Below are 14,230 nucleotides of genomic sequence, written 5' to 3'. Positions count from 1 at the left end.
CACTTCTCTGAGCTGGGAGGGCAGCACCAGCTGCAGTGTCTCCTCTACAGCTTTCTTGCTTGCCCTGAACAGAAGCCCATCCCTCATCACAAGTCTGCCAACTTCCCTCTTCATCAGTAGCACCTCCGGGTTTAAGTCGTTGCCACTAGGCCAAACTCCCTGTTTCACAGCCTCAATCACTTGTCCAACCACTGGGTCTCTCTTCTGAGCAGCCATTAAATCTGCTTTTGAAAGTTGCTCCAGTGAGCTCAAGTGTAACTGTGACGGAAAGGCATACACCTCAGGATTACTGCCTGGGGTGTCTCCTAATGGTTCCACTTGTCTCTGAGATGTGTCAGGTACTTCTTCCACTTGCACCCCTTGACATATGGACTTCACCACATTTGGGGACAGGCTACCCCATTCTCTATCCTCCACATCCTCAGGGATGTTGCGGGACAACAAGTCAGCATCTATGTTTGCTTTACCAGGCCTATACTGTACATCGAAATCATAGGTAGCCAAGGCTGCCAGCCAACGATGACCCGTCGCATTGAGTTTCGCCGTGGTAAGTACATAGGTCAACGGATTATTATCTGTGCGTACAGAAAACTTGGCTCCGTAAAGGTAGTCGTGAAACTTGTCCACTACAGCCCACTTCAGCGCAAGGAACTCTAACTGATGTACTGGATATCGCTGTTCTGGAGAGCTCAATTTTCGGCTGGCAAAGGCCACGGGCCGTAGCCCTTCTGGGTGTTCCTGGTACAGTACCGCACCAATCCCTTTGAAACTTGCATCAGTATGTAAAACATAGGGCTTGTTAGCATCGGCAAATGCCAACACTGGGGCATTAATCAGGCATTGAATGATGCGATTGAAAGCGTCCGTGCAGGATTGGTCCCATCGGTCATTGAATGGTTCTGAAGCTTTAAAGTAGGTCTTTGTCTTGTCCATGACCTGCTTCTTTCCAGGCTGATTAGGCGCATAGCCCTTTGTCAGTTCAGTGAGGGGCCTAACAATGGAGGAGTAATTCGCTATGAAGCGTCTGTAATACCCGCAGAAACCTAAGAAGGACCGCAGTGACTTAAGGTCTGTGGGTTTAGGCCACCTAGTGACTGCTTCTATCTTTTCAGGGTCAGTAGCAACACCGTCGGCTGACACGATGTGGCCTACATACTTGACCCTGGGTTGCCAAAATTGACACTTGTCCAGGGAGAGTTTTAGCCCTACCTCTTCAAGTCTGTCTAACACCCGCAGGAGGCGCGCTTCGTGCTCTTCCAAGGATCGTCCAAAGACAATGAGATCGTCTAAATAAAGTAACACTTGTTGGAGATTCATATCGCCGACCGCTTTCTCCATAAGGCGTTGGAACGTGGCAGGCGCTCCTGTTATGCCCTGGGGCATCCTGTCAAATTGGAAGAATCCAAGGGGGCAGATGAAGGCGGTTTTCTCTTTATCTTCGTCTGCCATGGCAATCTGGTAGTACCCGCTGCGCAGATCGAGGACTGAAAACCACTTGCTCCCAGTTAAGCAATCCAACGCATCATCTATGCGAGGAGTTGTGTACTGGTCTGGAATTGTACGCCTATTAAGGGTCCTATAGTCAATACACATTCTGATACGCCCATTTTTCTTTCTGGCTATCACAATTGGTGATGCATACTGGCTGCGTGACTCCGTAATGATCCCAGCATTCAAAAACTCCTGCAAAGTGCTTGCGGACATCATCAATATCGGCTGGGGCGAGGCGTCTGGAACGTTCTCTGAAGGGCTTTGGGTCGGTCATCCGGATATTGTGCTCCACGTCCCTTGCCAGGCCGACATCCCACTCGTGCAACGAGAACACTTCTGCTCGCTCACACAGCTTTTGACGGAGTCGCTCTTTCCATTGATGGGGGATAGGAGAGTTACCAAACTGAAGTAGTTCAGGATCTAACTTGGTTGGGACAGTCTCAGCTCCCGCCTTTGGTGATGGGACTACTGGATCAGCGTGGCACAGTTGTCCTAGGACTATTCCCACTGGGATGACTATATCCTTCCGAGACTCATTCATGATCAACACAGTGAAATGGCCTTCCTCCACTGCTGCACTTGGTATCACCATCGGCTGCAGCAGCACCCCCGCTGGTAAAGGAGCAGTGGGGGAGGCTTCCACCATCAGCATGTCCTTCTTCAGAGGCTGCTCCAAGTCTACTTCACAGCTGACACAGCATTCACCAGGAGGTAAGATCAGCGAGCTCGGACCCATCCACTTCACACATCCCACCCCATCCTCTTCTCCCTCAGCGGTTGATTGGTCTGTGTGCACGACCGGGTCCCTTGCTTTAATGCCAAGCGTCTGGGCAATGTCGACTCCGGTGGTCTCTTTGCACAGTCTGGAAAGCCTCTGAAAAAGGTTGGCATTCGTGCCTAAGATCACAGGAGTCTGCTCAGGACTTGAGGGGCTAGGGCAAATCAGAGCCAAGACTGACAGGGGCTCTTTGGTGCCTGTGACCTTCTCTGGAAACGCCATATCCACCACCACATATCCCAAGTAGGGGTAACTGTTTTCGCTCAAACCCCATATGGCCAACCCCGACACTGGCTGGATAGCGACATCAGGCAAGTGACGCTTGTACCAGAACTCAAAGATTATTGTGACTTGAGAGCCGCTATCAAGGAGAGCATTGCACTGTTGTCCATTTATCTTCACTGGTACAATGGACGAGGGGCCAATCAATCCCTGGGGGATGTCTCCTTGCAGTATGGTTATCTCACTTTTCTTAGCTGAACACACGGTGCGACTGCTTCCTGTGGCTGGAGCTGATGATTCACCCTGTTTAGCTTTCTTTAGAGATTGGATCAACTTCTGGATTACTTTGGCTTGATTCTCTGCATTATGACATTTGGCAGAGAAATGGCCGTTTTCACCACAGCGATAACAAAAGTTCTCATCACACTTGAAAGATGGTTGCCTTGATGGCTCTACCCTTAGCGCTGATGCAGCAGATTCAGAGACTTTTGGCGGTTGACCTGCTATTTGCTCTTGCAGGTTCTTCACTTGTTTCCTCAGGGCAGCTACTTCCTCTTCACTGCCTGTCTCTGGGCTGAGTACTTTTGGAAGTGACGCATGTTCTTTACTATATGCTACAGGTTGGCTAGATAAATACCTCATGGCCGTGAACATTGATTTGAGTTCTTTAACTTCAGATCTCAAATGTTCAACCTCCTCTTGTCTACTGTCAATGGCAGGCCAAGCATGAACTCTCTGGATAGACGTGTGAAGCTTTGTCCTTGAAGACTCATACTCCTCTTCGTTGCGGATATCACTCAGGAGTTCCAAGAAAGTTGGCGGATCTGCTTTCCGTTCCCTGAGTTTGAGCTGTACAAGCATCATATCAGAGTGGACAGCACCTCTCAGCAGCTGCTCCACTCGAGCACGGTCGACGCGGCCTGGAGGGAGACCTCCACGACGAACCACCTTGGTCAATGACAACTCCAAGCGCCTAAGAAAGTCAGACAACCTTTCCTTGGGCTGCTGCTGTAACAACCTAAAGGCAAAATACAAGTCCTCGCCGGTCTCAGCAGACCCAAAAGCACTCTCAATGGCCTCTAAGCACCGAGCTGGACTAACCTCTGGATCCGCAGTCCTCACAGCTTTCACAACAGCTAACGCCGGCCCCTTCAGACATTCCATGATACGCCGTCGTTTCTCCTTGGCCGAACACTCGCTCTCCTCAACCATCAGGTGTGCATGCTCCAACCAATGCTCCAACGACTCTTCCCCAGATGGGGTTGGCACAGTACCAGAGAACACTCTTAAACGGCGGTAACTGCTGTTCTCACCAGATGGTTTCTCCATCTTGGCTAGCAAATCACCTACCGCACGAATAATGGACTCGGCCGAACCATCAGCCGGTTGACCTTCCAACAAACGTTTTAACGGGCTTGGAGAAACATTTTCGACAGGACTTTCAGCAGCTATAATGATCCTCCAATTTTCTGTGGTGCCCTCCGGCAGCAGTTCCAAAGGGACTGTAGTGAGGTCCACCTTTTCTCTGCACTCGCAGAGCACTTTTAGACGGTTCTGTTTCATGCTCACTGTCCGTCCTCTCACTCGCACTCGGCCTAATGCTTTGACGTTTCCCACCGTCTCTTCAATCAGTGCATTGTCCACATCTCCGGGAATCAGCACCATAAGGGAGTGGTCTTCATCTAATTCTTCTCTGCTGCACCACTCTTTGAGCTCTTTAACTAAATCTACCGTACTACGCTGCAGCTCCATTTTTTTTTTTTAGTAATATTAAATTTACAAAGTTTGGCTTAGTGCTTAAATGACTGTTAGCTTATCGTTACTTTAATTACCTAATTGCATTAATTATAATCCCGGACGAGCCCCCATTATGTAGCGCCCCCTAGCCGTCCTGGCTATTTGAGTGGAGTGCGCTGCCCGAATTCTTAACTGTTTCTTAATTAATTAATGCTAGGTGACTACAATCTGCTAACCATATATTTAAACTGTCAACACACATCAAACAGCCCGACACCAAATACAGTAATAAAACATTTACTTGAGCTATAATGTAACAAGAAGAACGATGAACATAAATACACACAATACAACACACAGAATAAGCCGGCAGGTAAATAACATATATATATATCGTGTGTGGGTACCCAAATAGCTGTCCGCTTACGTTGCAGGCCTGTTTGCAGGTGGATGGGTCCTTGGAAACAAAAACGGTGCCTTCGCGCTAAAGCGCCAACGGAACAAACACACCCCCCTCGTCGTCCTCACGGTGTTGGCGAGGTGGGCGTGGGGGCGTCGTCCCGCGTCTTTTCTCGCGGGGTTGGATGATCCAAGTCCGGGAACAGATACGGACGGAGTCGCCGGGTGGGCAACTCGGTGGCGGGGTTCCCGAAGATACGCACTGAGCGGCCGGGTTGGCTACTCGCTGGCGGGGTATGCGAAGACCCGCACAGAGCGGCAGGCCTGTTTGCAGGTGGATGGGTCCTTGGAAACAAAAACGGTGCCTTCGCGCTAAAGCGCCAACGGAACAAACACACCCCCCTCGTCGTCCTCACGGTGTTGGCGAGGTGGGCGTGGGGGTGTCGTCCCGCGTCTTTTCTCGCGGGGTTGGGTGATCCAAGTCCGGGAACAGATACGGACGGAGTCGCCGGGTGGGCTACTCGCTGGCGGGGTTTGCGAAGATACGCACTGAGCGGCCGGGTTGGCTACTCGCTGGCGGGGTTTGCGAAGATACGCACTGAGCGGCCGGGTTGGCTACTCGCTGGCGGGGTTTGCGAGGCGGGACTTGGGGTGTCGTCCCTGCGGTCCACCGCTGGGATTAGTTATCCGCGTCCAGGGACCGATCGTGGACTCCGTCGCCGGGTTGACTACTCGTCCACTCTCTCTATATCCCCTCTTTCCTCCGCTCCCTCGAACTCGTCCTTTTCCACTCTTTTTCCCAAACTCTCCCTTTTTATCCCGTCCCGCGTCTTTTCTCTCTCCTCCGGAACTCCTCTTCAACGTCACTTCCCCCTCCCCTTTTTTGGGGCTAACGTACCTCTCCACCAATACAATTTTTTAAACAAACAGGATACATTAGTTATGTCACAAGGGTAAACATCCACAAACACCATCATCTCCGACCCCACACACTTTTCCCACAGGGCTACATACTATTTTATTTAACAATGCCTATATGATTATTATGCAGGCTACAGGTCGTTATTACTCACTGTGGAACCGGATAGTAAAGTTTCAAATCTGTCCAGTCTTCTCAAATATAAGTTATATGATAAGTAAGTAATATGAAGTTGTTTTCTTAATTTGCTTGTTTTGTCTATTTGCAAGTTTTTTGTTGGTTGCAGTGCACTGAGCTCTCGGGGCCACCGTACAACGGAGATCGAGGAAGGAAAAATTCCTACGGCCAGTGGGGGAATTACTTACAGATGTTCTTTTCTGAGATCATTAAAGTACTTAAGAAATCATACTTAAGACTGCATATAGTAATCACAATGAAAGGATCAGAACAAGTGGTTCATATTGACTAATATTGTGTCTTATATAGTTCAGTTGATACTTACTAGTGATGGACTTTTGGTGTTGTTGAGTGCCTGTTCTCCCCCGTAAACGTTGTTTCAATGCTTGATCTTAAAAATGTAAACAAGTTTCATAACATTAGCAGTTATCAGTGTTAGAAAGCAAATATAAAAATGACCCAGAAAGAATTTGCCACTACACATATTTCGTCCATAAAGTATTCAGACCTTCAACAATCTACACTCAATACCCCATAATAAAAAAGAGAAAACATAATTTTAGAAAGAGCAGACATACGTATTGAGACCCTTTACTTAATGCGCCTTTGGCACGGTTAAAACCGTAAGTCTCTCGCAATAAGCCTTACACACCTGGATTTTGGGGATTTTCTGCCATTCTTCTCTGCAGATACGCTCAAGCTTTGTCAGGTTGGATGGGAAACCTGGATCGTAGAACAGCCATTTTGAGATCACTAAAAATAGATTAAAAACCTATTAGTAACCATGGATGGTGAACTGTTTTTTAAGGATCATATCACCAGTTTTGTATGCATGGATGTTTCAATTCTATAAGAAGCATATTTTTGCTGTTTTATTTTGTTGTCATGTTAGAACAATTCCTGTGGGTCGCCTCTTTTTGCGTACCTGGCCCTGGGTTTAATTCTGTACGCCACAATCCGGTGGTATCTAGTCAGTCCTGGTTCTTCAGCATTCTAAAAAAAATAATTTTAGCTTTTTAATTTTTCAGCAATGTTTTGAAATTCATTGCAACTGTTCTTATTTCTGTATTTATAGAAATAAAATGGGCGAGTAGAGAGTAGGTGCGATGAAAACCGTAAGGTTGGCGGTTCGATCCCTGGGTGCTCATGACCCGTGTCAAAGTGTCCCTGAGCAAGACGCCCAACCCCTAACTGCTCGCCAGGCGCCCTTACCACTGCACACTACTCCCACTGTGTGGAAGTGGTTAAAAATACAATGTAAGTTGCTTTGGATAAAAGTGTCAGCTTAATTTAATAATATTGTAATGTTACAATAACGTTATAATAATGTTACAGAACCAAAGGCTGTCCTGCCTGGGTTCATGACAGCTGAAGCTGAACAGCTTCTACGCTCGCTTCGACAGGGACAATCAGCCATCAAGGCTGTGTTTAACATTTACATTTAACATTTACATTTTAGATTTAACATTTGGATTTAACATTTACATTTTAGATTTAACATTTAGATTTACAATAAGATTGAACATTTAGATTTAGATTTAACATTTATATTATTTAACAACTTTGTTCCTGCCAAATGTTATTCTTGGAAAAGATATTGCATGAATGTACATGAATTTCTCTCTAAATGTAAAAAAATGTGAATATTGTCGTGCTTTTTTGTTCATATAATGCTAAATGTAGTAAAACTGCGCAGGATTTTAGAACGTGCGACATTTTACAAACGGCGCCCCATACCACACAGCTTGTTGAATATTAGATATTTCTACCTGTGTGAATGTACTGAATTGCACAAATTGGCGTTGAATAATTACCCGTCGCAAAGTTGTGCCTTTTGCTTCAACTTGCGATGTAATTAGCATAATTTTCTATCTGTCCCCCTAACACATTGTCTATGGGCACCGCTGGGAGGATCTTTTAAGTTCTAAATTGGTCTGGCAATCTCCGCTGTCGCATGTTGAGTGATAATAGTGAGGTCAGCCTTTGGTCAGCCAAATAGTTATGGGAGGACAGAGACGTTCCAATCTGTTTCACTGCTATCAGCAAGTTTCCACCATTTCAGTAAGACTGAGAGGGATAAGAATAAGAATAAGAGGTTGTCTCATTTCTACACAGGGAGTCAGTCAGCTCATTTAAATGAATTGTTTGGTAAAACGTTGAGCGTTTTTTGGGCCGAAAAGATTCTCTGTTCAATTTGTAATTTAGACAGTTTCCAGTTTACCTTTCCCCTCCTCCAATCGATTATGGTGACACTTTTAGCCGCAAAGAGCTAGAGGTGTATCACTCAGACGAGTGTGTGTTTGTACTGGCTCGCTCAGACACACTGAGCCACACCAGTACAGCTGAGGGTTGCTGCCTCAGTAGTAATGAATGTCAAGAGGCACGCTTTAATAAATTAGCCATGCGTGTGTTCTACCTTATTAATGGCCTCAGAGGCAAGTCACAGCCTATTTAATGCATTTCACTTAGTGCAGCTTATGGGTGCATTTCATAAAACATGGCAGCTTTTTAGACATTTATTCTGGCCATAAATTTATTACCATCTCTGTTTTCTTACCAACCCTCCCTCGTCTCTCTTGTTGCATTTTCCAACACGCGCCACCTCCTCCCCTAGATCAGCTGCTTCACACGTACTCCCCTGGCTGAGGTGACTCATTTCTGGGTGAAATATGATTCAACCTGGGACACTTATGATCAATGTTTATTAGGGAAAAAATGAGAGATGTTCAAAGAAGCACAGGCCACAAACTGTAAAGATTGATTTGAGCACACTAACAATTTGCTGTAAAATTACAAGTAATTCTCAACCGCACAATACTATCAAATATAGCAAGCTATTTAAAAATATATATATTTTGAATGGCCCACTACTGTTTAAAGTTGCAGTTTACTACTGTATTTATTCCTTTTTTCGGTTGACTCTAACTCTGCCCGTTACTTGCATCATATACACACATTGCAAGTGTTTACTTCTTATTTAGCACATTCAATGTAAAGACTTTATCTTATTTTATTCTTACATTGCACCAATTCACCAAGTAAAACCCCTTCAACATATATGGCAATAAATGGCTTCTGATTCTGATCTGACCAAGACCGTGTAAAGAAATCCAACCTCATCCATCCGTGATTATGTTCAGGGTGAAAAAGTTGCAAAAGAAGTACCCGAGTGGACCAAGCCAGATAGCAGTTGACTCTGGGGGGATCCGCCCTGGAGTCAGCACCGCATGCTTCTCCACCTCGCCATCAAACAACGCAGCGGACAGCGTAGTCCATCCTGCCCATGTGGCTCACTGAACAAGGTAACATGGATATTATCACTGTCAGCATTACCGTGTTGTGTTGAATTTACGTTGTATTGATTTTTGCTGATAATGTGACTTGTTGTTAACCGGATGTGTCCAGCATGCATGCTGCCTCCTATGGGGTTAGATCAGTCTCAATAATGGCAAATTCACACAAATACACATTTAAGCACACATAAAGAAATTACGAGTAGATTTATTTGTTTGCGGATAGTATAACTAATGACTTCACTGTTATGATACTAATCTCAGGAAATATTCAATCAATGTCTTGTTTCAATAAAGGTCATGTATTTGTAGATCTGAATACTTGGACATCGTAAAGCTACAATAAGTAACTTGTTGATTGGCGGCCCCTTTTGGAGAAAAAGTAGTATTTCCAGACACCATAGAGCCCAAGGACAGAGCCCAAATTCTATATCTGCAAGAGACTCACCTTAACAAAGTAGAACATGACAAGCTAAAGAGATACGGTTATGGAGAGTAGCTCATTTAAGGGAGGTCCCAGAAGGAGTTTGACGATTATGATATCAAATCAGGTACAATTTGAATACGAAAAAGAGATAAGGAGGAAAGATAATGCGAAAATAAAAATATCAAAATACGTAAATACATTATTGGAGGAGATGGGATTGGTCGATATATGGAGGAATCTACATCCGCTAGAGAAGGATTTCACATAAAGTGCCTTCTAGAATACATTATTTGTTTGTGGATCCAGGAAATATACACAGGGTTAAGGAATGACATATAGGGGGTGGAGATGTGTCCTATCATAACTCGTTGTACTTTGACATAGGCATCAGTGACCGGAAAAGAACAACCAATTGGAGATTGCATGTGGATCTACTGAATAATAAAGAAAAGGAAAGACAAAATCAAATTGGCAATACAAAACTATGTTATGGAAAACGACAATGAGATGGTGGAGCCAACAATGGTTTTGGATGCCTTGAAGGCAGTTATGAGAGGTAGATTCATTTCGGAATCGACCAGCAAAAAAAGGAGGGTGGAGGGAGAAGGAGAATTTAGAAACGTATTAAATAAACTGAGGATTGGAAAGAGACTTCCAGAATTCGGCTGATTTAGACACACAAAATAAAATGAAACTCAGATAAACATCTAACAGAGGAGGTAGAGCGGAAGATTCTGTTCTATAAGCAAAGTTATTATGAGATAGGCCCAAGAGCCACTAAACTATTGGCGAGACGAACCCATAAGCAACTCGCAGTTAGTCAAATCCATAAAATTAGGGACCCCTGTACAAACCAATTGATAACAGAGCCAGAGGATATATAAAGAACATTCCAGATATATTATGAGGAGTTATATATACAGCCAGAGTCTGCACAAAGAGAGGAGATTAAGTTATTTTTAAACACACTAGACCTATGAAAGATAGGGCATCGTTCTGTGTCTGTCCTAACGAGGGATATTTCAATAGAAGAGATAGCGGAGGCAATAAACAAATAAAAAAAATGGGAAATAACCAGATAATTATGGATACCCGGCGGAGTGGTATAAGACATTCAAAGACGAACTGTCACCGCTGTTCCAGCATAGCATGCTGGTGGAAGAAGGGGAGATGAAAGCAATTTATGGACTGGATTGGCAAGGTGGTACAAGATACATATAAAAAGGGAAAAGGGTCAGGACTATAACTACATTATATAAGGCATTGATGGATGGCAAAAGCACAACATGGTATATAAAAGAAAAATGGGAAAGCAAATTTGACATGGAAATATCTGAAGATGAATGGGACAAGATGGGGGAAAAAAACATAACAACAACTTGTTCGTGGTCCTGGAGAGTTTTTCTGGAAAAATCTCGTACGGTTCTTTATCACACCTAAAATATCCAATAACTACTCTGAAAACAAGAAAGTCATGTTGGAGGAACTGTGGGTCACCTGAGGCCAACCATGTGCATATATTCTGAAATTGTCACAAAATAACAGGGTTTTGGGCAATGGTACATAGGTTAACGCAAGAGATTCTGGGATACAAATTTTCATATGAATCACAAGCAGATGTATCTGTGTATGTACACAAAGACATGTGCGTGGTGAGGACGCGTATCTATTCAAGAAACTAATGTTTCCAGGCAAAAAGGCCATCACAAGGAAATGAGGGACGGAAGATCTACCCACTCAAACCCATTGGGTGGACACAGTGTGGGAAATACATATTATGGAGAGGCTGACAGGACCAAGTGCACTCGATTGCAGTGGACACAGAATTGTTTTTTATTTTTGGTTGTCGATGTTCTTGATGACTTGTTGTATTTGTTGAATCTCCCATTCTGGTGATCTGCCAAACGCTTAAGCAGAGTGGCGCTGCGACCCAGCCAGCCATTGACATCCATAAACCAAACCAGGAATGACAGGTATCGCTGGTTTACCCCACTGCCTTACCCTCTGGCCCCCTCCTCCCCCTTTTCTCCCCTCCCACCCCCAGCCATCCGCTGTTGATTTATGGTTTATTGTTCCTGGTCGCATTTCAAGGTCGCTGCTAACGCGGGCCAAACTAGGCCCAGGGGGGCGTCTTTCAGCGTACCTGCCAGAGAGCCTGTGACGTGGCTGTGACTGTCATCACAGCTCCTTGTGCCAACGAAAAGGCTAAAAAAAATCAAGGCCAGGGGTCCCACTGAGTCTACCTCTCGCTCCATGGTTTACAGACTACACCCTAAGATGTGACAAGAATCGATAGAAACAATGTCAGAGGTGAAACATCAGCATGGCACCTTTGAAAAACCCACAAGAGCTGCGCCTGACAGAAAATGACTGTTCCCATGTCTTGTTGCGTGGCTGGAATCATTTTTTAAAACACTTCTCTCTCTCCCTCTTCTGAAAAAAGTTTTTCCATTTGATTTCCAGATTTGTTCTATTGATGTTAAATTGCCCCGGGAGACAGAGAACGTGGAGGGAGAAGAAGGAGCGTTAAAGAGAGAAACGTATGCTTACTGCGGCTGACGTGGTTCCACCCTCAACTGTAGCCAGTGAAGGAAAGAGCCACCAAGCGACTGCCGGGGGGTTTGAAGACATTTGAAGACAGAAAATTAAGGGAGGGATTGTCATTACGTGTGTGCAAGTCCCTTTCTCAATGTGCTTTCTTGTGGACTCATAAAAAAGAGCTGCCAACTCTCACGGTTTGACTCAAGCATCCAATTTCTCACATTGAAAAAAAAAATTTGACTTTGCAGCAACGTGTTTGTTCCTATTCAACCTCCCCGAGGGTAGATGGCGCTAAGGAGCGCATCCGTAACCCTATTTGGTGCATAGACATCGTCTTTATTCTGAAGTTAGCGACAGTAGAAGAGTTACAAAGAGAGAAAGACGGGAAGAAAATCCATCGCCTAAGAAAATCTTGTACGTATGTGGTTCAATTAAGTAAACTCAACTCTCATAACAAGCAGCACGATAGCACCTTTGTTAACCTTCAGGGATCATTTATTGCCAAAATATGTCAAACATACAAGGAATTTGTCTTGGCGGTTGGTGCGTGACAGTAGACAGTAACAATAGACAACAAGACAGCAGTGCACAAGTAATAAAATAAAGTAAAATGAAATGCTAATGGGTTAGTAGAATAATGCTATGGGTTAGTTAAACATTTAAAATATTAAAAAATATTAGGCATAAAGCGCACTAGCAAACAAGTGACAGTGACGAGTGACGAAGTGAAAAATTACAGTTAAAGTGACATGTGCAATATGAAGGGGAGTGACCGGTGGAATGGACTGGTAGTCAGTCAGTGGGGGACAGACCGGCTCTGTTGATGAGCCCGACTGCCGACGAGAAGAAACTGTTCGTGTGGCGGGAGGTCTTAGTCCTGATGGACCTCAGCCTCCTGCCAGATGGAAGGCGCACAAACAGTTTTTTTCCGGGGTGAGAGGGGTCGGCTGCGATCTTTTTAGCTCGCTTCAGAGACCTGGAAGCGAACAAGTCCTGCAGGGACGGCAGATTGCAGCCAATCACCCTCTCTGCAGAGCGGATGACACGCTGCATCCTGCCCTTGTCCTTGGCTGTGGCTGCAGCGTACCAGACAATGATGGAGGAGCAGAGGATGGACTTGATGATGGCCGTGTAGAAGTGGACCATCATCGTCTTTGGCAGGTTGAATTTCTTCAGCTGCCTCAGGAAGAACAACCTCTGCTGAGCCTTCTTGGTGATGGAGCTGATGTTCAGCTCCCACTTGAGGTCCTGGGTGATGAGGGAGCGCAGGAAACGGAAGGAATCCACAATAGTGACGGGGGAGTCACACAGGGTGATGGGGCTCTGTTCCTCCGGAAATCCACAACCATCTCCACTGTCTTTAGAGCGTTAAGCTCCAGGTTGTTCTGGCTGCACCACGACACCAGATGGTCCGACTCCCACCTGTAGACAGACTCATCCCCACCAGAGATCAGTCCAATGAGGGTGGTGTCATCCGCAAACTTCAGGAGCTTGACGGACTGGTGACTGGAGGTGCAGCTGTTCGTGTACAGGGAGAAGAGCAGAGGGGAAATAACGTAGCCTTGGGGGTAACCGGTGCTGATGGTCCGAGAGGCTGAGACATGTTTCCCCAGCTTTACGTGCAAGTGGAGTCGGGCACGTGCAACTGGGACGGGATGATGGTGTTGAAGGCAGAGCTGAAGTCCAGAAACAGGATCCTGGCGTAGGTTCCTGGGGAGTCCAGATGCTGGAGAGGCCTTAAAAACCTCACAAACTACAAGCCAAAAACCCCCACTCCATGAATGACCTCCACCTGGCAGACGAGCTGAATGAGTTCTACTGCAGATTCAAAAGACAATGTCCTGATTCCATCCCCCACAGCTCCACCAACCTGCTGCAGTCCCCCAGCCATCCCTCCCCAAGCCCATCAGGTGCTCACGCCCCTTCATCTATGTCACCTTCCCCCTCCCCCACCAGCAACGGCGTCTCACCGCGTGATGAAAGGTGAGCGCACCTTTGACTAGAATGTCCAGTAATTCCACAAAAGAAAGAAGAAAGTTGGAAATAACTCCACTGGAGTTGTTCCTGAGATGTTCAAGAGCTCATCTCTGGTGAAAGAGCTCTGGGAATCGCAACAGGAAACATAATTAACAACAAAAACAACAAAAATTGAAGCACACTGAAGCACCGTGGCAGTCATCGTCGGCGCCATCTTGAAATATCAAGCTTCTACCTTGGTCAATTGTGTTTTGATTTCAAAGATTATT

The sequence above is a fragment of the Gasterosteus aculeatus genome, chromosome 2, assembly GCF_964276395.1.
Source record: "Gasterosteus aculeatus chromosome 2, fGasAcu3.hap1.1, whole genome shotgun sequence".
NCBI classification, from domain to species: Eukaryota; Metazoa; Chordata; class Actinopteri; order Perciformes; family Gasterosteidae; genus Gasterosteus; species Gasterosteus aculeatus.
The sequence above is the reverse complement of the archived record's forward strand: the minus strand, read 5'-3'. Positions refer to the sequence as shown.